The sequence below is a fragment of the Lissotriton helveticus genome (genome assembly GCF_964261635.1).
Source record: "Lissotriton helveticus chromosome 1_1 unlocalized genomic scaffold, aLisHel1.1 SUPER_1_unloc_22, whole genome shotgun sequence".
Lineage (NCBI taxonomy): Eukaryota > Metazoa > Chordata > Amphibia > Caudata > Salamandridae > Lissotriton > Lissotriton helveticus.
In genome coordinates, this window is record NW_027611662.1 from 1,624,536 (window position 1) to 1,647,524 (window position 22,989).

General features: G+C 46.3%; 1 protein-coding gene across 2 annotated transcripts in view; it reads left to right on the forward strand.

The window, feature by feature from the left end:
• LOC144805754 (uncharacterized) overlaps window positions 1-22,989 on the forward strand; it is an 85,982-nt gene that overhangs the window by 55,346 nt on the left and 7,647 nt on the right. The gene's annotated exons all lie outside the window — the stretch shown is intronic.

A 22,989-nucleotide genomic window follows, 5' to 3' on the forward strand; every position in this document is an offset into this window, starting at 1 on the left:
CTTGTCCTATAGTAATCCGCCGTGGCCGTGTAGGTGGGGGGCAACAAGAACGAGACAAAGCATGTGCCTGAGAAGTCAGGGGGCAACCATGTATAGGCTCTATCATGGCAGATGAAATAGGTACCCTTAGCTGCTAAGAACGAAGGGGAATTTCGAGATGCAAAAACATATGTTTCAGTGCAGACGCTCTTCCCCAACTGAGCTCGCGGATTTTTGCCATTACCTTGCAGACATAGGTGACCCTGATGGGGTACAATCCAAATCGAGGAGGATCTCTTTGCTTGCTGGTTCTCACTCAAAGCAACTCCATATTTTGTTATTTTCCATCTAACGTAAGCTTGCAACTCATCCCTAGGAATCGTTCTGTACGAGTCAATTGTTCTGCTCATATTTGCTATTCCTACTACCAATGCTTTGTTGCTTGAGTTACTTTTTGTGGAACGTGGGGGGTATGGTTCGATGGCAAATATGAACATTGTCTGAAACGCCCACAAAGAACAATTGTAGCTAAATGGTAAGACCAGGTTTGGGATACCCTTATCTGTCATATGCGGCATAAGACCACACACCCAGCAGTTAGTTGTGTTTACTACTAATTGGTGTTGGGGTAACAGTTGAATGAAATAGTTATTTAAAAACTCTAATCTCCTAGAGGACTCATGTTCAGGCAGAGGGTGAAAAGAGTGCGAGGAAACAGTAGGAGGAGGCATGGGCTATGTAGTGGGTGCAAATGTCACTTGAAAAGTGAATAGAGCACATCCTATTAAAAACATCATTACACCAAGCAACATGAAAGTACAAAATATCAAAGATCTTTTCTTCGTCATATATTTACACAATTCGTCTTGAAAGTTCGTTTGTTTGGCAGGTCTCTCCATCTTAAAAAACTCCATCCTCTCTAATTTGCTGCCTGCGGTGGTAGGATGTTCAATGCTAAAGAGTGCTTCTGTCAGTCCAGGGCAACTCCCTTAGAACGACCAGAACTGTCGACCTAACGTCTTCAACTGCACTCCAAAGACTTGGGCAACCGCGACCCTAGCAGCAGAACCGGATGGCGGTTCGAAAAACAAAAATAAGCAAGTTTCTCAGACAAGAGAGCTGCACAATCAAAAAGTAAAAAGAAATATTTTATTTGTCCATAGTCATAGTTCTTGGCCTCAAATTGTAACGGTTTCTTCCAAGTACTGTTTGGTCTTGGAATAAGAGTTCAGGCTTTGTAGTGTTCAATCGAATTGACGGAGGCACAGCTTCTTGCAAAATATTGTCGCTTTCCTGTTCAGTAATTATTCCTTTTACTCGTGCATCGCTAAAAGGTAGAAAACGCCGCACAGTCTCAGTTTCAGTGTCAGCGATCCCCTCCTGGACCCTACGGTCGTATGGAAGAGGTAGTGGGACCCTTTTACAATGAATGCCGTGGATCCAGTGTTTTTTCCCTTCCACTCAAACAGCTGATCTTGTTGAGAGAAGGACTAGATGAGGGCCGGTCCATGCGGCTGGTCATTCTTTGTTCGCTGAAAAGTTTTCCCGAGCACCCAGGATCCAGGATCGATCGGATGCCCCGGAGCTTCAGAGGCCTGAGGTAGAGTGTCGTGGACCTGTTGGTGTAAAACACGCAATTAGCCGTCAATTCACACAGGTAATCAAGCAACACGGGGTGTTCAAGTTCGCTAAACTTTGTTGGTCTTGGCACGCCCCAAATATTCGCCGGGCGGCCAAACACAACCTCATACGGACTCAAACCCATTCGGGAATGTACAGTCATTCTCGTGGACAGGAGAGCTAGGGGCAAGGCATCTGGCCATTGTAAACCAGAGCTATCTTGAATTTTGGGCAATTTCAATTTAAGGGTGCCGTTATAGCATTCTACTAAACCAGCTGATTGGGGGTGATTTGCAGCGTGGAACTTTTGTTGAATGCCTAACCCTTCACATACTTTCTTCACCACTCGAACCACAAATTCACTTCCATTATCACTCCAGACCATTCTCGGCATTCCAAATCTGGGGAAGAATTCCTTGACAAGGGCTTTGGCTGTGGATAATGCAGTATTATCCTTCAGGGGGTATGCTTCCACCCATCTTGAAAAGGCACAAACAACATGAGTACGTATTTCAAATCGTTGCACCTCTCCATGTGGATGAAATCTAGCTGCAAAACCTCGAACGGATACGTTGGAGGCGCAAAATGACCAGCTGGAGTTGGGGTTCCCCTACCAGGATTGTATTTCAGACACACCATACAATTCTTGACCACATTCTCTGCACACTTGGGTATTCCAGCATTTTGCCATACCGGGGCCAACAACTTACAGATCCCTTTCACACTGATATGGGCCATTCCATGAGCCATTGTCACCACTGCAAGCACATACGCATCAGGCAGCAACCATCGCTGATGCTCTGACAATTCAACCCAACATCCATTTGTATCCAATTTACCCGTACTTTCTCTCCACACACTCAATTCTTTCTCTGTAGCTTCAGCTTGAATGGATTTCACACTCTCAATCGTATCTTCACACATACCAACGTCACCAACCCATCGTGCAGGACCTGCAACATACATTCGACTCATTACTTTCATTGCAGTTTCTTTCGCGACTTCATCCGCAAACGCATTTCCGCGACCAACATCATCGGTAACCTTTTATTGAGCACTGCATTTCACAATCGCAACTTGTAACGGCAAGGTCAGTGTCTCGAGAAGCTCATTCACCAACTGACCATGCTGGATCTTAGCACCATGTGAAGTCAGGAACCCACGTTCTTTCCACAATCGTCCAAAACTGTGAGCCACACCAAATGCATACTGGCTGTCCGTGTACACATTCACTCGTTTTCCTTTCGCCAACACACACGCTCTTGTAAGTGCAATCAACTCGGCTGCTTGCGCTGAATTGTGTGGGATGCGTGCAGCTTCAACAATCGTATGCAAAGTCGTCACAGCGTATGCTGCAGTCGTATCACCATTCAGCAACTTGAAATACGAACCATCAACCCACAAAGTACCATCACATTCTGGAAGAGGAGTATCTTTAAGATCTATCCTCCCTTTTGTTTCTTCTTCTGTCTTGAGACTGCAATCATGCTTTTCAACCTCATCTGTCTCTACTGCAATCAGCAATAGCGTGGCTGGATTCAGAGTATTGCACCTCTTAATGTGCACATGACTCGCTAACAGTGTCAGCTCATAACCCGACAATCGAGCACTAGTTAAGTGCTGTGTCTTTGTTCTGTTTAGCAGAGTGTCCACTGCATGCGGGACCATCACAATTAGCATGTTATTCATCACTAACCCAGCAGACTGTCGAATAGAAACAGCTGCTGCCGCAGTGGCTCTCAAGCAACTCGGCAACGCCTTAGCTACCGGATCTAAAGTTGACGAAAAATACGCGCATTAATATGATGTAATGCCCAAGAAAGCACGTACTTCTCTCTGTGTCCTTGGCACACTCAATTTTGCAATTGCCTGAATTCTTTCTGGGCTCAGTTTCCTTCCCTCCTTCGATAAGAGATGACCTAAGTAGGTCACTTCTTGTCGACAATATTGCAACTTTGATAGAGACACTTTGTGATGAAGATCAAACAAATGACGCAACAACGACAATGTGGCTTCCTTACAAATCTCCTCAGTATCTGCAGCGATTAGCAAATCGCCGACGTACTGAATAAGAGTAGCGCCGTCAAGTAAAACAAACGTGTCAAGCTGTGTTTTCAATGCCTGACTGTATATCTATGGACTTTCACAGTAGCCTTGAGAGGCGCGTTTGAAGCGGAAGCTTCGGCCTCCTAAACTGAAGCCAAAAATATCCCTGCTCTCCTCGGCAATCGGGATGCTGAAGAAAGCATTCTTCAAGTCAATCACTGAGAACCAAGTTGCGGAGGCTGGAATCATAGTCAATAGGGCAGTGATATCAGGGACAACTGGAAATTGTGGCACGACTATTTTATTGACCTCTCTAAGATCAATCACAAACCTGTAAACAGGCAGAACAGGACTATTACAAACGTTGCCCCTTGTCTCTTCAATTACATCCTTTTCAATCAGATCGTAAATTATCGCTAACAGCGCCTTCTCACCTTCGCTAGAGATCTTATATTGGGGAATGCGCGGCATTCTAACATTGGCTTTCAATGTCACAACATATGGTGGTATTTCCAAGAGATCCACATCATTAGGACCAGTAGCCCAAAGAATATCCGGGAGAGAAGACAATTCTGTCGGAAGTTTATCCTTCGACAAATACATCGGTGAAACCACTCTCTTACCCAGTGTAAGTTGTACTCCCGAAAGAGAACAGTACAAAGTCGCATATAATCTTTTCAACAGATCCAATCCCAACAAGTTTTCACCATAACCTGTTGTAAGAATAAGGGGTGCTTCGAATTCACAAGGTCCAACAGAAAGAGACATGGGACAAGTAATCGGGTTCCTAACCGGGGCGCCAGAAAAACCTACTGAAACATTCATTTCGCCAGACAAAGGTGCGCCAGGGAGTTTTGAGTGCATTATAGAACTCTTGGTAGCACCAGTATCCAACAGAAAAGGTTCCGACACACCTGATGTAATCACCTCAACATAAGGTCCACTCTGATCTACTGGAACTGAAACAACTCCCTCTCTTTGTCCAAGGCTGTCCTAGCAATCATTACTTCCCATATTCTCATCTTCTGCATAGTAGTCATCAGCATAGTACTGAGCTGTTCTACCAGACGCGTTATTCTGCTGGTCAAAACTATTCATTGAATTCTGAGGCGGGAAGGAACGTGTGTTCTGGGGGAAATTTCCACGCCCCCTACCTCTAGGGGCTTGTTGAACACCTCGACCTCTCGCACCAGAAGTACCATTCGTGCGCTGTAACAAAACTGGACAACTACTCTTGAAATGACCCTCTTCTTCACAATACGCACACTGATTGGGTCCATACGGTAAACGTTGTTGAGGAAACTCGTTTCTCTGCGAGTTCCTCGAATACTGCTGAGGTTGCTGATAATCGCGCTGACTATTAGTGCGGGGTGGATAAGCTTGCTGCAGGAGGACTTTAGTCTTCAATTCCTTATTTTTCTTATCCGCTTTCTCTAACTCATCTTTGCGCCTATTCTCATAGTACTGGACGTAGCTAAAATCTGCGCTGACGTGGAAACAGCCCAAGCACTCTCCGAATCCTTCAACTTATTGCACAATTCAGGAAGCAAATTATGCACAAATTTGTCGACAAACAATCTCTGGCCACCCTCGGTAGCCATATCCTGACCACTATGATCTACAAAAGTCTCTTCAAACCGTGTAAAAAAATCGGATACAGTCTCATCTTTCTTCTGCTTACATGCAGACAACTTGTCCCAATTAACACGCAATTCGGGCATCAAAGTCTTCATATAAGTAATAATTCTACCAGGGAGTTCAGCAATCAAATCATCAGGCTTAGCACCGCCTACTTGCCCGTTGTCGGCATTTCTAAGATTAACCCACGTTTCACCTAATTCCTGCGCATGATCTGTGTGATGAATCTTACTCCAAATAGGTTGTGGAACAACATTTCCAAACAACATGTCGATGTCCGCCAAATTCATAATACATGAACCCACAGTCAACTCTTTATAGTACCTTGCTGGATTTTTGCACGGGTCAGGCAAAGACTGCTTAATGGCTAAGACTTCAGCGCGTTTCCAGGGGACATGCACCCATACACGCTGGAAATGAGCCGGTACAGCTGGTGGATTATTACCTGGACCAGCGACAACCGCTTCTTTCCATACCGGAGGGACCTCTCTCATTGGATATTGTCATGCTTTTCTCTTATCTGATGAGTCAGACTCAAACAAACGCTCAGAAGGAGTGTCACCACGGAACGACAAAATAGTCGCAACTGCTCTTCCAACACCCTGGGGACCCACAATGGACCCTTTCGCAAACTCCGAACGCACACGATACAACTCATCGGGAGCTTTACCTACTTCTGCATCCCACTGTTCATGGAGAAATCCACACATCGTCTCAAAAACGTACCGTTGCTTCGGTTCTTCCCATTGAAGGAAGACATCCATATCACCCTCCAGATCATACTGAGAAGCATACATAATCCACTTACGCGCCAAATGATCCAAAACTGTACGTTCATCTGTGTCGGGCAACTGACTGTCTATGCTCACTAACTGGAGACATACTCAAATGTCCCCATAAAGGAGAAAGAAGACAAGACAAGGCCGCAGTCATTTTCCGTCTTGCAGAAGGAGAAGGTGAAAGAATGAGAGAAGACGGAACAATAGTAGAGGAATCCAAGGTCGAAGCAGAAGGAGTAGTGTAAATAGGCGTAGGAGTAGCAGACGAAGTAGGAGGCAAAGTTGGCGGCCCTTGAGAAGGCTGCGCCAAAGGAACAGTAGCCAACGGAAGAGGAGCTGGCTGTGGAGGAATCGCAGGTGGCACAACAACTGGATGTTGCGCAGCTAAAGGTGGCGGTGGTGCCGTAGCACTCTGTGCATAAGGGGGTGGCGAATTTAACAGATGTGACATTAAAGGAGCTTTCTCAAGATCTTTCCTCGTTTCCGGTTCTTTAGTTGGCAAAACTGGGTAGCACTTATCTATCGCTAATTTCCTAATCCTATGCATTTGTTCGCTCTCTTGCTCTTCCTCATTATCCCTAAACGCAACAGCAGCTTGTACCATTGACATACCTCGTTTATTTTTTTCGGTAATTTAATTTCTTTCTGTTTGGCTTCTTTGCGCCATATGCGAAAAGAGTCAAACATTGCCGGCCGGGCTTTCTTCTTAAAAAGTTTAACCTCAAGACTATCCAAAATCTCTATGTCAAAACTACCGTATTGGGGCCATTTTAAATAACCATCTCTTCTGGTGTAGCGGGTCCATATTTCATTATATGCAATGGGGCCTACGCCATGTTTCACATATAGTTCGTAGGTTGAAGTTCCAATCGGAGGAACCGGACACGAGTCCTCCAATCGGGAATCCCTATTACAACCAAGACAAAACAAATTTCCAAGTCTGCTAAGACCAGGCATCTTCGCTCTCTGGTCTAGCTTCAAACTTCAAAGGATTATCGAATACGATAGTCTCGTGAATACACGAGTCCTTTGGTTTTGGCACTTGCAAGTTCCAAACAAAGCGATCCTCGAAGGGATACCAAACAAAACTAAGGACTGGGAGACGCTCCACTTATACTTAACTGAGGTATCGATGACGTCACCAGAAGACTCTTCTATCGTTTCGCTCTACCAATCATCAAGGGTCCAAAACAGGGCGATAGTCAGGGCAGCAGTCCTTCGTAGCCGTCGGGACGCGGGGAACCTCGCAGGAAAGACTTTCGGACCACGTCGACATGCAGGGGTCGATGAAGTGGTAGGCCGTCCTCCAGAATTTTCACACGAAGCTCCTCACGAACCTCTGGCTTGGACCGGTACCACTGATACCGCCCTACGTTGGGCGCCAACTGAAGTACCGGGTTTTTAAGAACCCAGCGGTGCCAGGGAGAACACCCAAAGACTTCGAGTCCTTCCTGTTTCAGACTACAGAAACACAGAGTCTTCTTGGTGAAGTCAAAGATCGTATTTATTGGCTGCAGCCAGTAACAGGTATCCTAGAAGTACAACAGCATGTATGTTCTCGGGAGACTGCTCAAAATTACAAAGCCAGACTTCTCCTTATATACAAAATAATGTGCTTCAGGCAAACATTCCTTATTTTACGGTAAACCATTCACATATTTTCGCTACAAAGAAAAAGCAAAGTCATGATAACAAGCCCCACATTTCAGTTTGTCCAGTCCATAATCAATTACCCGGCAAGGCCCAGAACTTTCATTAGATATTGACGGACCCCTAATAAAAACGGGCACCTCCTCCTCGTAAAACAGGTCATAAAGAAGAAACAGGGACAAGTGTGTGTGAGATTAGGCATGGCTTGTGTGCGGTGATCGGTTTATGACATGTTGTGCCTTGATTCTGATCTCGCTCGGCCACTGGGAAAGGAACTGCCCGAACAGGTTTGGCTTCAGGCAGTGGAGTTAGCTTGCCCAGGTCACAGCGGAGTCAGCAAAGGTGTACGTGTCCTTCAGGTTGGTTTCGGCCTTAGTCATTGCCTTATGTGAGGGCAACCACAAAATGGCTGCCGGTCACAAAATGGAACCCGAGGATTCCGGACGAAAAATCCGATTTTAGGGTGATTCCGTCACTCGAACATGACGGAAATGCTTGTGCATAGTATTCGAACCATTACCGGTCTGCTGATACCAAAATCGTCGTGATACGACGATGTATATGACACGGGTCCAGAATTTTCAGTACCACAGGAGATCAGATGCCTCTGGTCTCCGGCGGAGTCCCGGCTTCATTCAACCTTCTGGAGCAGTGGGCGATACGGCTTGCACTGAAGGCATTCCTTTCCTCTGTCCGGGGTTGTGTAGTGCAGGTGTTCACGGACAACACCACCGCCATGTGGTACTGCAACTAACAGGGCAGGGTGGGGTCGTGGACCCTTTGTCAGGAGGCTCTGCGCCTCTGGACATGGCTGGAACGCTAGGGCATCACCCTGGTGCTTTAACACCTGGCAGGTTCCCTTAACGCCAGGGCGGACAAACTCAGCCGTCGGTGCATGATGGATCCCGAATGTCGTCTGAACTCGGCGCAAGGTCTCTTTCGGCAGTGGGGAGAGCTTTGGTTAGATCTATTCGCCACCGAAGAGAACGTGCAATATCATCCGTCCTGCGTTTTGGAATTTCCAAGACGGCACTCGCTTGGAGACGCTTTTCGTCGTGAGTGGCGCTGCGGTCTGTTGTACGCCTTACCGCCTATACCACTTCTGCCCAGAGTGCTGAAGATCAGGCGAGACCGAGCCCAAGACATCCTTGTGGCTCCGGACTGGGCACGAAGATACTGGTATCCCGAGCTACTCAGCACGTCAGTCGATCCCCCGATTCGTCTGCCTCTTCAGGAGGACCTTCTGTCGTAGCAGCAGGGGACTGCCCTCCACCCGTACCTGTCCAGTCTCCACCTACATGCGTGGAGATTGAGCGGCGACAGTTGAAGCCATTTGACTTGATTCCTGAAGTCTGTAATGTGATTCTGGCAGCCAGGCGTCGCTCCACAAAATCAGTATACGCCTGCAGGTGGAACAATTTTGTGGCTTGGTGCACAGCAAAGGCTGTGGATCTACTTTCTGCCCCCTTTCATAGGTTCTCCTCTTCCTTCTTTCTCTTGCCCAACAGGGCTCTACTCTGGGCACTATCAAAGGCTATCTCTCTGCCTTTTCAGCCTTCTTGAGGCTTCCTGATCAGCCTTCTCTTTTCAAGTCCCCAGTTGTAAATAGGTTCTTGATAGGCATTACTCACATGTTCCCTCCTGTTCCTTTCGTGATGCCTCAGTGGGACTTGACCCTTGTTCTAACCTATTTGATCTGTGCTCCTTTCGTGCCACTTCACAATTGTTCTCTTCATATTCTGACTCTTAAGACTGCATTCCTGGTTGCCATCACCTCTGCCAGGAGAGTGAGTGAGCTCCAGGCTCTATCTTCTAAGCCTCCTTTCCTCTCTGTCCATCCGGACAAAGTTGTTTTGAGAACTCGTCCTTCTTTCCTGCCCAAGGTGGTTGCAACCTTTCATATTGGGCAGTCTATCAGCTTGCCCACCTTCTTTCCGCCTCCGCATCCCTCGAAAGAGAGGCTCCACCATCTGTACCCAAAACGTCCTCTCACGTTCTTTCTAGAACGCACACGCCAGTTCTGGGTGGACGACCAGCTCTTTGTTGGTTACGTGGGCTCTAAGAAGGGACGGGCGGTGGACAAGCGAACCATCTCAGGGTGAGTCGTGTTGTGCATCAAGGTCTGTTACTCCTTGGCGAAAAAGGAGCCTCCTGTTGGGCTGAGGGCCCATTCCACTCGGGCCACGGCAGCTACTACTGCCTTGGTCAGGGAATAAACCCTTACAGGACATGTCAGTCAGCTACTTGGTACTCACTGTACAAGATTGCTAAGCACTACTGCCTGGACAGCCAAGTCCGGAGAGATGGTTTTTTCGGCCGTTCTGTTCTCCGGGACTTTCTGGTGTGATATTGGTTCGCAGACCCACCACCGGGGTTGGTATTGCTGGGGTATCTATTCTAAGGTAAGGAATCTAACACTAACCTGTTTCTTTCAGATGCACAAGTTACTTACCTTTGGTAACGATATATCTGTAAGAAACAGTAGTTAGTGTTAGATTCCTTACCGCCCCACCCATCCTCCCCGTTCTGCGAACGAATATCTAGGGTTAAGGACTTCCCTTTCAGGGCCCTAGTTTTATGGCACCAGTGTCGGTTTCTATCGTGGCTCTGCGTCCCTGGCGCGTAAAGCTATATGCAGAACTGACGTCAGCGCGCGAGGGCAGCGTCTAAGTACTCCGACGTCATCCCGGCGATCACGATGCCAACGCTGAATGCAGAGCCGCAGACGATGCCAAGCGACGCGCAGGGATACTGCTGACGAAAACTTTCCGGATCCAGCCTGACGCCTGGGGATATTCTAAGGTAAGGAATCTAACACTAACTACTGTTTCTTACAGATATATCGTTACCGAAGGTAAGTAACTTGTGCTTTTGTACTTGACTCTCAAGTTAGCGAGGGCAAGCAGTCACATAATTCTCAGCTTTGAAATGACGGCTGCTTAAACTCAGAGCTCAACAATAGATCAACAGACTCGATTGAATAAATGACCTGCACACTGCTTATATTGCCAAGACACATGTACTTTTTAAAATTCTTTTTATTGAACTAGTGCTCAATCGATAGTGTTGACACCGAAAATGCGGTGCACATTAGTGAGAGTGCTAAGACCAAAAAGGCAAAGTCTGCAAATATGGAGTGAGTAACATAGCTTGGCTTGTCCTGATACTCCCTGGCCAAATCCCACTACATAAAACTAGATCGCAAAGATGGTACATATTTAACTTTCACTACTTCATGGTGCGTCACATGGCCCGGTAGCTCTACCATCCCTCCCATATCTTTTACCATTTACAAGGGCAGCCCCTACTGGGATACACCCTGTGTCCACCCGTTGACACCAATTGAGATCTGCTTCCCAATCCTCCAGCCTGGGGGGGGAGAGCTGGCTCCCCATCGGCTGCAATATTACGCTTGCCAACCGCTGAAGCCAGGGCCAGTCATATTCTGCTAAAACTATGCCATGTCACTTTACTTGTAATATTCAGGAGGTGCCATTTGACCCCCATGGGGGATCACTAGTCCCATGACCTGGGACATTATTCTCATGATCTCTACCCAGTAGCATTGAATTACCGGACAGCTCCACACCACATTAAAAAAGCCCCCCCCCCTCACATTCCCCCTACACAGAGAGGTGGCCGCTCACCCTATTCGGTGCAACAAAGCTCTGGAGTAGTAGGTCCTATGTAGAATCTGTAGTTAAATTAGACCAAAACGAGTTCTAATTGCCACCTCCCTGGCACCCTGAATGGCCTCAACCCAATCGCCCTCGCCAAGTGTGCCTGGATCCCTCTGCCACACAGCTCTCCGCATCCCCAAGGGATCCAGAGAACTGTAGATCAACTTCCTATAGATGGTTGAGATTGCTTTTTCAGTCATGGGATTAGTTAGCAGCTGGTCCTCCAGTGGGGATGCTTCAGGCAACTGCCCCCCTTCCCGGATGTGACCTTGCAGAGCGTGATCCACCTGCAAATGTCAGAACCGTTTTTAGTCACCTAATTTATACTTTTGTTGTAGGATCGTGAAGGACACAAGCACCTGTCCCCTCCACACATCGCCCAGCCGTTCTAAGCTAATCAATCCCCATTTTGTGAAGCCCTGCAATCCTCCCACTGCACTTAAGAGATCACCATCATACAGTGGAGTAATTTCAGTCAGCTTACCTTCTCAGCCTAAATTCTTGGTAGCCTCTCTCCACACCCTTACCAATGTTTGGGTATGGGTAGGTAGGGTGCCCTCAAGCTTTCTTCGATAGAGCACCGGGGTGGGGTAACCTCTCTTGCCCATGGCCAATCTATCTACCCGGTAAGCAGGATCCTTACGGTCCGCAAATACCCAGTTGTTGACTGCCATCAGCTGCGTGTCCCAGTAATACTTGAGAATGCTCCGGACCACCAGTCCACCTTAATGAACTCCCCTCTGCAGCTTACTCAGTGTGAAGTGCCACCATCCCACAACAGCAGCCAAAGTTCTCAGACTACCTTTTGAAAGAAAATCTCTGGTGGGATCTTAAAGGAAGTTTTTTGCACGATGTACTAGAGGCCCTGGAGGGTGATCACTTAAAATAGGGCGACCCGGCCCAGTAAGGAGAGCGGGAGTGCCCACTAGTGTGGGGCATCCATGCGAAGCCGATCTAATTTCGGGAGTACGTTCCTGCCTGTGGCTCTCTTGTAATAAACACGCCCAATATTTAAAGCCATGTAGTACCACCCGAACTGTGCACCTAGAGTGCAGCCGCAGGGTCCCTGCCACCAGCAGGAATATTAAGTACTTCATCCAATTAATCTTATATCCTGAATAATCTCAAAATATATGAAAAATGTGTAGGATTCGTTCACTCAAGAAGGCTGATTACGTGTCCTGTAGCAAAACGTCAGTGTAGAGGGAGATTCTCTCCCCCCACTGATCAACTGGAGTACCCCATATGAGAGGTCCTGGCGAACCCACGCACGTGTAAAGAATATAGGAGATAAGGGACATCCCTGTCGGACGGCAAAGACTCGGGAGACTGTGTTATTGACGCGCATGCACGCTAGAGGGGCCACATACGAGAACTTGACAGCAGCACCACTGGTTCAGCAAAGGAATTCCCCGTTGCATTTGGTACTCCATTAAGGTGTCGGGAGATTTAAGCGCCTTCCCTGGTGTGGCATAAAGACCGATTGATCAGGATGATCCACTGTTGAAATTACTGTCCGCAGGCAGATCGCCAGGGCCTACGCAAGGACCTTAGTCTCAAAATTAGGCAGGGCGGTAGGTCTATAAGACCCACACTCAGTTGCTGGTTCGTCCATTTTTGGGATGACCGCCACTTCAGACGTTCTTTGGTCCTCCAGGAGACTCCTTATTTTCAGGCAGTCTGAAACCTCCTCTGTTAGCATTGGCAGGGTCAGGTCTTTCAGGAAGTCTCTCCCAGTATTTCCGTCCCCTTGTTGTCAGTGTCCTCAAGGATCCAGTTCCGTCCTTTGTCTTGTCTCTCTAACCATGTAAGCAACTCATTGGCTTTATCACCCACATCATAGAGACAATGCTGGGTAGCCAGCGCATGAGTGCCCGCTATTTTCCATTACTGCTCTTAATGTGTGCTGCTTCAGTTGATGGTGTAATGGGAGAGAAACTGATTCCCCACTTGCCAGACGTGCCTCCAGGAAAGCATATTCCCTGTTCTGAGCCTCGCACTTCAATTTACGTTCCTTCAGCATTCCCCCAATCAAGGCTTGTGTCTGGCCTCGAATCACTGTCTTGAATTCATCCTATAGCACGCAAGCTGATTCAACAGGCCGCCCGTTCTCCTTAAAATAGAAGTCTGCTCCATCTCTCATACGAGCTTTCAACGTCTTGTCTTATAAATATCATGGATCAACCCTTGGGGGTAGCATGAAGTCCACAACCGGACCATCGAGTTGCACCTCCACCAGCGAATGGTGGTATGTGTGTAGCGGCACTATAATCAACTTTATGGACAGTCTGGGTGAAAAGATAGTGCAGGCATGCCAGACTACCATGTGCAGCAGACAGGTGCGTCCGGTTCTGATACCCCCTTCCCTCTAGGGGCATTTAGGAGTATATAGTATAGGTGCAGTTCTGTCACTCCAGTCACCCCAATGCGTTTATGCTCTGTCGTAAGCGTCTTACCCTTTCACAGGATGAATCAGTCTTGTCTGGGTCTCTTTCCTATTTCCCGGCACTTGAATGGCACGCCCGAAGACTCGAGAGAGCAGTGACCCACCAGCAGGCTTTTGTGGAGAGCTTTTGTCCTGGATATAGTGCTGCATTCAGTAGGGCACCCACTCTGTTTTTTCTTTGCAGTTGCCTGAAGATCAGCAGTCCCAAGGTAGCAGTCACACTAGGCCTGTCGTTAAGTGTAGCCCCTCTGGAGGCCCGACCGTCAGCAATTGAGCCCACACTGTGGCCGGCTGGACCACAGGCGTAAGCTCAGACAGGGTGTTCGACACTGGAATAAGTGTAGTCCCTCATGGGCCTCTGACACAGAGTAGTCTGGAATTCAGCCACTAAAAGCCCAACACAGGCTCTCCAGGAAGCCAGTAGATTCAGACCCTGTTTTGTTAGGAATTTGGCAAATGCAACCTTGAACGGGCGGGTTGGCAGCACACAATCGTCCAACTGGGCCTCAACAATCACGTTGTCGTAGGGTACTATTTTCTGCCCTGAACTGTTGGGAGAGTCTTGGGGGTGGAGGTGGGGGGTGTCCCTTAGACTAGCACTCTCACATTGCATTTATCCTACGCACACCAATGCCCTAAACACGCACTTGATGTTAGCTCAAAGTTTGGGCACATGTATAGAAATGGAGCATTACATGGGTGTGTCAGTAGAAAGCCACTCCGCTGACCATTATGCAAAGATCACATCAGGCTATTGATCCTTACAACAGGGTGCATTGCCACCACCGCTCTAGCTGTTAAACCCATGACAGTCCTCTGACTTAAATAAGGGCACAATTGGTGTGACCCTCCAGGTCACAGGACCGGTCCAAGACCTCTCATAGTCCCTTGTTAAAAGTTGCACAGTGCTGGAGTGGCAGAAAAATCTCATGTAATTGTTTTTTTTTACTTTGTGGTGGATTTACCCCAGTAACGTCCAGTTACAAGTTTGACGCCATGGACTGGGCAGTTGCCACAAGGAACAGATTCTTCTGCCTGTCAAACCACATGCCTTTCACTATTTCATAGTGTTTATCTGCTTTTATTTACCACTTGTTTTAAGCAGGTGGTAGATATATGCATGTGGTTGGTTGGGGGGAGATAGGTGAAGCAGGGTAGGGAAGAGGAAAGCATTTTCTAACAGAGGGAGTAAGGTAAATTTTATTTGCATGATTAACAAAAATCTTACGATTACTGCATTCTTAAAGGAAGCACACCAATTTAAATACAGACCAACAATTTTAAAATTTCAAAAAATCCAAATTAGTTTTCGTAAATAACATAAACACAATTTATAGACATTACATCAGACCGTCATCTTTCCAGGACTTAATATCAATTGTGTCAATTAATATTTCTGTAATTTATGTGTGATGTCATAAAAATAGTCCTAAATGTTGTCCTTAATTATCTTAGACTTCCAGATTTCCTGTCGGCAACTCACAAGTATCCAACTTCTTTTTAACAAGTATTAAAAATGTAGTAAAATTGGCGTTCAGTTTAATACCCGACGGTCTAAAAAAAACTACCATGGCATGTCTGCAGGTACGAACAACTCTGCCAATGAAGCAGTTTTTCAAATATCGTTTTCTTTCCGCCGTCATTACTGCACATATACAACAAAATGCAAAATACTTTCGTCCCATATGTTGCATAGGCTGCACATAGTCGGCTTAGATGTTCTCAACCAGTGCACTAAATGTTTTAAGCCAGGTAAGTTGCCGGATCGTGCTTTCATAAAGGTGTTTTTGGTTTGTAGAGACCATGGTATTTCTAACTATGGTTGGACCTTAAGACTTGTATATTCCTGGACCAACATCCATGCGTGGGATCTAGTAATAAACAGTTCTTTGTCTTTTAAAAGTGACATTTTTTTATTTATTTTTATTTTCAAAAACCTTTATTAAGGAATATCAACATGGCAGACACAATACACCGTGCAGAACCGCCGTGCGCGGTAACAAGATAAATTACAATACAGACATTGAGTTGCAATTGGGTTACGTTTACAGCAATTCAGTAAAACCAGGAATGTTAAAGTCACAGAACCACAGTCCAGGGCTACAGCCTCCCAAGGGGAAGCACGCATCAAAGCACAATGACAGATGAAAGTCTAAAGCAGCAGGGGTGCTGATGGGAAGTAGGGGAGGTGGGAGCATTCACTAACCAACACCGGCGGCCGCCACGGACCCAGGGCCGGCGGCGAGAGCAGGAGAGATAGCGCCGCTGGGGTGGGAGCGGGAAAGGAGATAGACGACCGGGGGGCCCAAATGTCGACAGGGCGGGACCTGGCTGGCATTAAATAGCAAAACTCAGAGAAGAGTCTGGCATCGAGAGACATCCTCGAACTAACTCTCGACCCTAGGAGCAGGCCGCCGACCCCTACACATGGCCATCCTACGTCTGGCGAGTACCAAACGCATCGAAATCAGGCGGCGGGAAGCATCAGGGCAAAACTTAACAAAGCCAAGAAGGCACCGGGGAGGGTCTGGGCGCACTGCAACACCGGTGATGTCAGAGACGGTGGAGCACACTGCCTGCCAGAACTCAGAGACCTTGGGGCAGAGCCAAGCTGGGCAAAGTCTGCGGCGGGAGCAGCGCAACGCATACAAGTATCGCCAGGGGTGAGCTCGAACCAGTGGAGCAGCACTGGGGTGCGGTACAGTCTGTGCAAGTACTTGAAGTGGATCAGGCGGAGCCGGTAATTCGGGGACAACTTTTTGGTTTGGTTACAGCAATACAACCAGTCGGCCTCCGAAATGTCAATTCCAAAGTCTGCGCGATCCGATGAGATGGGGGGCAGACCCCAAGGACAAAGCGTACAGTTTGGTGACTAACTTGTGCGGCGACGTGGAAGTATAAATGAACTCCAGAGCCGGGAGAGTGGGCTGGGGCTGAGGCAATGTGGAGTGCAGTTTCTGGCAAGTGGCACGTAACTGATAAAATAGTAGCGTGTCCTGCAACCCCGGAGACTCTGGAGTTCTCAGGCCCAAACGCACCGCGTGTCGGGACATGCTGGAAGACTGGAGTGAAGGGAAATCTGGGTGATCCGAAAGTCAGGCGCACCCATCCCACCGGCAGACATAGGGAGGGTGAGGATATCGTAGGCCACCCTGGGTTGTTCACCTGCCCAAATACTCGAAATGACTAGAGAGCGAAGTTTGTGAAAGAAATGAGAGGTGAGGGGGATAGGTATGTTCAAGAAGAGATAGAGGAATTTAGGCAGGACCACCATTTTTGGTATGGCGATACAGCCAGCCAAGGATAGCGGCAGTTGGCTCCATGAAGGGATTCTGGATTCAAGCCAATCAACAGCCCACCCTAAGTTTGACCTCCACAATTCATCCAAATCTGTACTTAACCAGATGTCCAAATAGCGTGTGGGGCCAGATGCCCACACAAATGGAAAGTCTGGTGTGAAGGGGACAGTAGCATCAGTCAGGGAAAATAGGACCGACTTACTCTAGTTCATCTGGATGCCCGAAAGCCCGCCAAAAAGTATGATTTCCCGAACCAGGGGGCTAAGGTTTTCCTGGGGGTGGCAGATATATAGGGTGACGTCATCCGCATACATTGAGACCAGGAGAGAGCGGGAAGAGAAACCAATGTCCCTGTGTGTATGGTGCTGCCGTAGCCTGGCAGCCAGGGGCTCCATGGCGATGGCAAAAAACATGGGCGATAACGTACACCCCAGGCGAGTGCCACGGGCAATGTTGATCGGGTCGGATACCTGACCATTAATGCAGAGACGTGTGGAGGAACTGGTGTAAAGGAGTTTGATATTACGCAGAAAGTGAGCGCTGAAACCCATACGCGGTAGAATGCTGAACAGGAACGGCCACTCCAACATATCGAATGCCTTGGTGGCGTGGAGCAGTGTGGCCACGGGTGGCAAGTTAGGGTTAATTTGATGCCGTACAGAGAAAATGGTCCGAAGATTATGTGAGGTTGCCCTGCCAGGTATGAAGCCAGATTGATCAGGGAGATTTGGCGAAGATTTTATTATCTATGTTTATTGGGTTGGGTGTCATTGTCCAGTTGCTGCAATATCATAATTATCAAATTGGTCGCCATTGTTCTTCGTAATTATATACGTTGATTACTACAAGAGATGTAATTATATTTTGTTCCTTGTATCCTATTTTGACAATTAGATAATCCTTTTGACTTGGGACGTCCATTTCACTTTCCATTTTTAGCTCAGTTGATATAAAAATAGCCAAACCCCTACAAGGTCTGCCATAGTTACTTGTTCTCTTAGCTAATGAGTAATAACCCTATACCCTTCCAATCTAAAAAGAACTAAAGCCCAAGTCTCTTGTAAACAAATGATTTGAAAACAGCACAATGTAGCGAGTTGGTTATTCTGAATCTTTGCTTGAACCCCCATTTATATTCCACGAACATAATCTGACCCTTTTATTCATAATTGTTGGCCCCCTTAAAAAAACTTCAGATTGTAGATGTCAGTCCTGCCTGACATTATGGAGGGCTGCTGTTAGCCAACCTAATTTGACAGTGTCAAATAATAGGTCTACTTTTTTTACCTCTAATAATGTTAAAAGATGCCCGTTGGTCATACCTGTGGGTTTTTTAATATTGAGTATTTCTTATTATTATCGGTTCTCTTTGGTTATGATTTTGTAATTTTGTTGAAACCAAAGGGCTAGGATAGGGAGGTTGCAGGGGAGTCTATTTTTATTCCCCAGTCCTGAAAGAGATTATGTTCTTGCATAATAAGGCTGGCGGCAGTAGAAGATGTCCAAATTACTAATGTTGATTTGCGATTATTATTCTTGATGTGTGGAATTCAATTGATTCTATGTCGGTACATTTAATTTTCTTTAATGAGGGTACTGCATTACACAATTTTAATATGTTCCCACGAGTCATGATATCATTATTACCCCTAGATTTATATTCCGGCGTAGAAATTACCTGCACCACTCCTTTTTAATCTGGGTTGTTTAATTTAATTTGTTGCAGGTTTTTTTCACCTTGAGCATGCTCAATTAACCTTCCATTATGATTATTAACAGTTTGAGACCATGATTGTCGATGTTTATGTAACTGCTTCGTTTCGGTTCCCAGATCTTGTGGTAATTTAATATCCTTCCAGGTTTTTAACAAATCTCTATTCGTTTCATCCCCTCCGATACTCTCACTCTTTGCTCTATTTGTTTCCAATTGTGATGGCTTATTCTCCACCTGCTTATTACATTCCTCCACTTGCAGCATTTCTAAGGACTGAATTTTCCCATACTCTATCATATTTAATACTATCCGCTTGCTTGTTTAGGCATTTATTTTTCATAACTGCATGTTCCGAAATAGAGGGTAAAGGGTTTTGTTGGAGACATTTCTTTACCCTCACCTTCACAATATGATATTTGGTCATGGTTGTTTCCAGTGTTCAATCTCACTATATCTGATGCATTTGTATTTTTTTACACTTTTAGAAGCTTTATTTCTTGCTTTCCATTGTTTTTTCCTCTGACTTTTTGATAGTTAAACTTCCGGAGCTGCGTCTGTCATTGTTGATTGTGTCGAGCATAGATTTATCACTTCTTGATCTTTTGTTTTATCATCTATTTTATCTTTAACAACAACAGTATTGTCTTTACATTTTATTGTATCTTTAGAGGGGCAGTCGGTCTTGATGGGTTGAATTCCCACATAAGGAAAATTCCCTTTTACATCGTCAATTATTGTTTATAAAATATCCAGAATGGTAGCCAGTTTGTTAATTAGTGGGGCACAACTACACTCTGCATACGTAGATATTGGCTGAGATTGTGCCCTTACTATTAGATTATTTTGTGTTGTTATCTTCTGCTCAGTTCTGGCAACAGAGGATGCCGTAGCACTCAAGAGATCTATTTGGCCCTCCTTTTTGTTGGACTTATATGTTAAAGCTTCCAGAGTTAATTGCGAGGTTTTGAAGAATAAATCCCAAATTGCTCCAGCATTCCCACTTCCTGGTACCTGAGTACCTGGGCTATGGTGTTGCCCATTTATGAATGATAGGTCCTTATACTCCTCTTTTTGTGGTCCTACAAAATCATGTCTCTCGTCACAAGAATTAATGAATTGTGGACTACTATTCAAAACGTCTTTTAGATACGGAGTACTCCAACGCTGCAGAGTTTCTGGGTTGCTGTTGTATTCGTCCTTATTAATTTGAGATCCGTTATTTTGATTACATTTCGGCTGGGCCTGTTTTTTAACTGAATTTATTTTAGACAGAGTAAGATCCGATTTCAGTGCTGTATTGGCGTCCTTTATGATTTTCACCCCACCATTTAGTTCATTTGGAGCTTCTTGCTCTCGTTGATTTATTTGTCCTAAATTAGATGGTTCCCCTATCCCGTGAGCTGTTCTGATTTTCACTTGCACTTCTATTGGCATTGGATGCCTAGTTGGTAGTAATTGCTGAGTATCTCCCATTGTTAAATTTGTGCATTTTGCGTCCTCTTGTTGTGAACGACCAGTAAGTGGAATAGTTAACATCTCTAGGTCCGTTATTTGACCCCAATGGTTGACTCGGTCCTTAGTTGAATTTGACATTGGTTCGACTTCAGCTTCAGACTCAGGGTGGCCTGGTTCACTTACTCCTTGCTTAGGGGATATAATATTTTTTCTACTCAGTGGTTTAACCGGAGTTTGAAGATCACATGGGTTAGTTAGCAATTTTAGCATAGCACCGGTTGGATCTTTCATAAAATCAAACTTTGACGGCGACTTTCCCAGTTTCCCAAATGTATGGACCTTAGATGATTTAAAGGACTATATGTCACCTGCCTGTTTTATTTTAAACGTATCTAATATTAGTGTTTGTTGTATTTTTCTTTTCCTTTTGATAGGAGGGAAAGGTGGCCGCTCCTTTCCTGACCTCATAATACATCCTCTAAGGTGAAGAAGTCTTGCTTCTTTCAGAGAATCAAACAGGCCAGTGACAAGACCAAACGGTGCTTTGATTGGACAAAAACACCTCCAAACACCTCCAAGGGAAAACACCCCCAAAGCACACCTCCGTACAGAACCCGCTGGTGCTGCTGGTTACCTATTTAATTAACTAATTAATTAATCGATTGATTAATATCCGATCTCCGGGTAGGGCTGTAGTCTAGGCATGCAGAGTAATTCAGGGGTCGAGGGGTGCTTCAACAGGATCAAAGTCTATTGTCACTTTCCCCTTTGCATAATTTCTCAGATTTTGTATTACAGACTTATTACAGACTGAAATGGCTCAGCGACTTACGAACCGATCAACCTTAACTACTCGCCACATGCCACACATCTCTTGTCACTTGTCACTCACCACTCACTGTTCATTGCTTGTTCGTTGCTATTCATCGCTGTCAATAGTACAAGGGAGAATTCTGGCAATCATTCAGGAGCAGTAGCGGGATCCAGAGCCAGTCCACCTACAGACGGCAGATGTAGGCACTTCCCTCCACTCCTTTTCTCATCTCTGCTCTGCTCAATGCTTGGTGTATACGTAAAATCAGGCGGCAGTTCCCTGAGTTCTGAGGAATGATTGAAGCGTGCGATGTCGGACCATAGATGCGTCCATTCCTCATCGGAAATAGGACGGTGAATTAAGTCTTCCCACATAGACATATACCGGGGGCGTGTGGAAAGCACTGTTTTAAGGAGGAAGCTATAGATAAATGAGATCACCCCTTTCATGTTAGCAGTCTTGGTGAGAAAGGCCTCAAATTTTGTGAGAGGTCGAGTAGCAGCCTCCCGTATCTGAGGTGTGAGGGCCCAGTGCATTTACTGGATATACTGATATCTTTCCGTGTTCTTCAATACAAAGTCCCTTTGACATTGATCAAAAGTAAGGGGATCAAAATTGTGGAACCAATGTATTAGAGCTAAGCAGCCTCCCCTTCTCCAGGCATCAAAGGGTCCCTCATGTTGGGCCGGGGGAAAGCTGGATTGAAATGGTTTGGAGTAAATGGGGATGGAAAAGAAGTCCATCCCCGATGTCGCCCGAAATTGAGTCCCATACTTTAAGAGTGGTGCTTGTAGGGCAGCTAAGGTCACCCTGACAGCCGCCTGGAAGAGAAGGGAGGCTCCAGCTATTTTCCTATGGCACTCTCGTCTTTGGAGACTGCTTAGCCTAGAACGTATGGCTGATATTTTCAGGGATGATGAAAAGAATTTTGAATTTAAATGGGGCCCCCTTGTCTCATTCCTCTCCCAGGGCCGTCCGTCTGCGGTGTGTCCCTCCACCATCAGAGCCCGCCATCTCTTCCAGTTTTGATCACAATCCCAGTGTCGACCAACCTCTCATTAGTATGAACACGCCACCACCACGGGTGAGGTGGGGAGTGTTTTTTTTTTTTTTTTTTTTCTTTGTTCCTTGTTAGATTCATAATTACTTATCCCATGTTACGATGAGTTTTTCCACGCCTTTTGTCTATTCCGCATACAACACCTCGGTGGAGCAACCTGGAGAAATTACCGTTACAGAAGGACGTTGAATTTTCTTTAGACCTATCTGCTGGCTTAGCAAAGTTGCATGATCTTCTTTATCTCTATCTCTCAGCTCCTGGGCACTTAGAAGCTGTATCTTTCATTTGGCGTATCTAATAAGAGGAGGAGCTGATTTATATTGATCAATGCACTTTGTCCACCTGTTATAATTCTGTTGAGGCTTTCTGATCCCCTGCGTGGGACCAAGTGATGATGTAATTTTTGCCTGTAGACAGCAGAAAAAAAAATTAATAAACACATTTTTGACATAAATCAGGTGGCAGGCCAAGGCTCCTCTGTGCTCCTGGGTGCCCTGCAGCAGCCGCTGCACGAGCAGCACCAGCAGCGCCTTAGCACCGCTGTGCCGGCAGAGGCCGTTCCTGCCTCCATCGCAGATCCGTAGAACTTAAAGCGCCCTTATAACAGGACGCGGGTGAAGCAGGAACCGGTCACAAAACAAACCCTGGCAGTCGTCCCAGGCTCCGCTCCGCTTGCTCGTCAACTCCTCCTCGGCTCAGCCCCTCGGCTCTAATCGATACGCTCTGCACTCAACACCGTATCACAGGCCGACAACAACTGTGAACACCAACAGAGGGAAGAATCGTGTGTTTCCCCCAGTTAGTGAAAA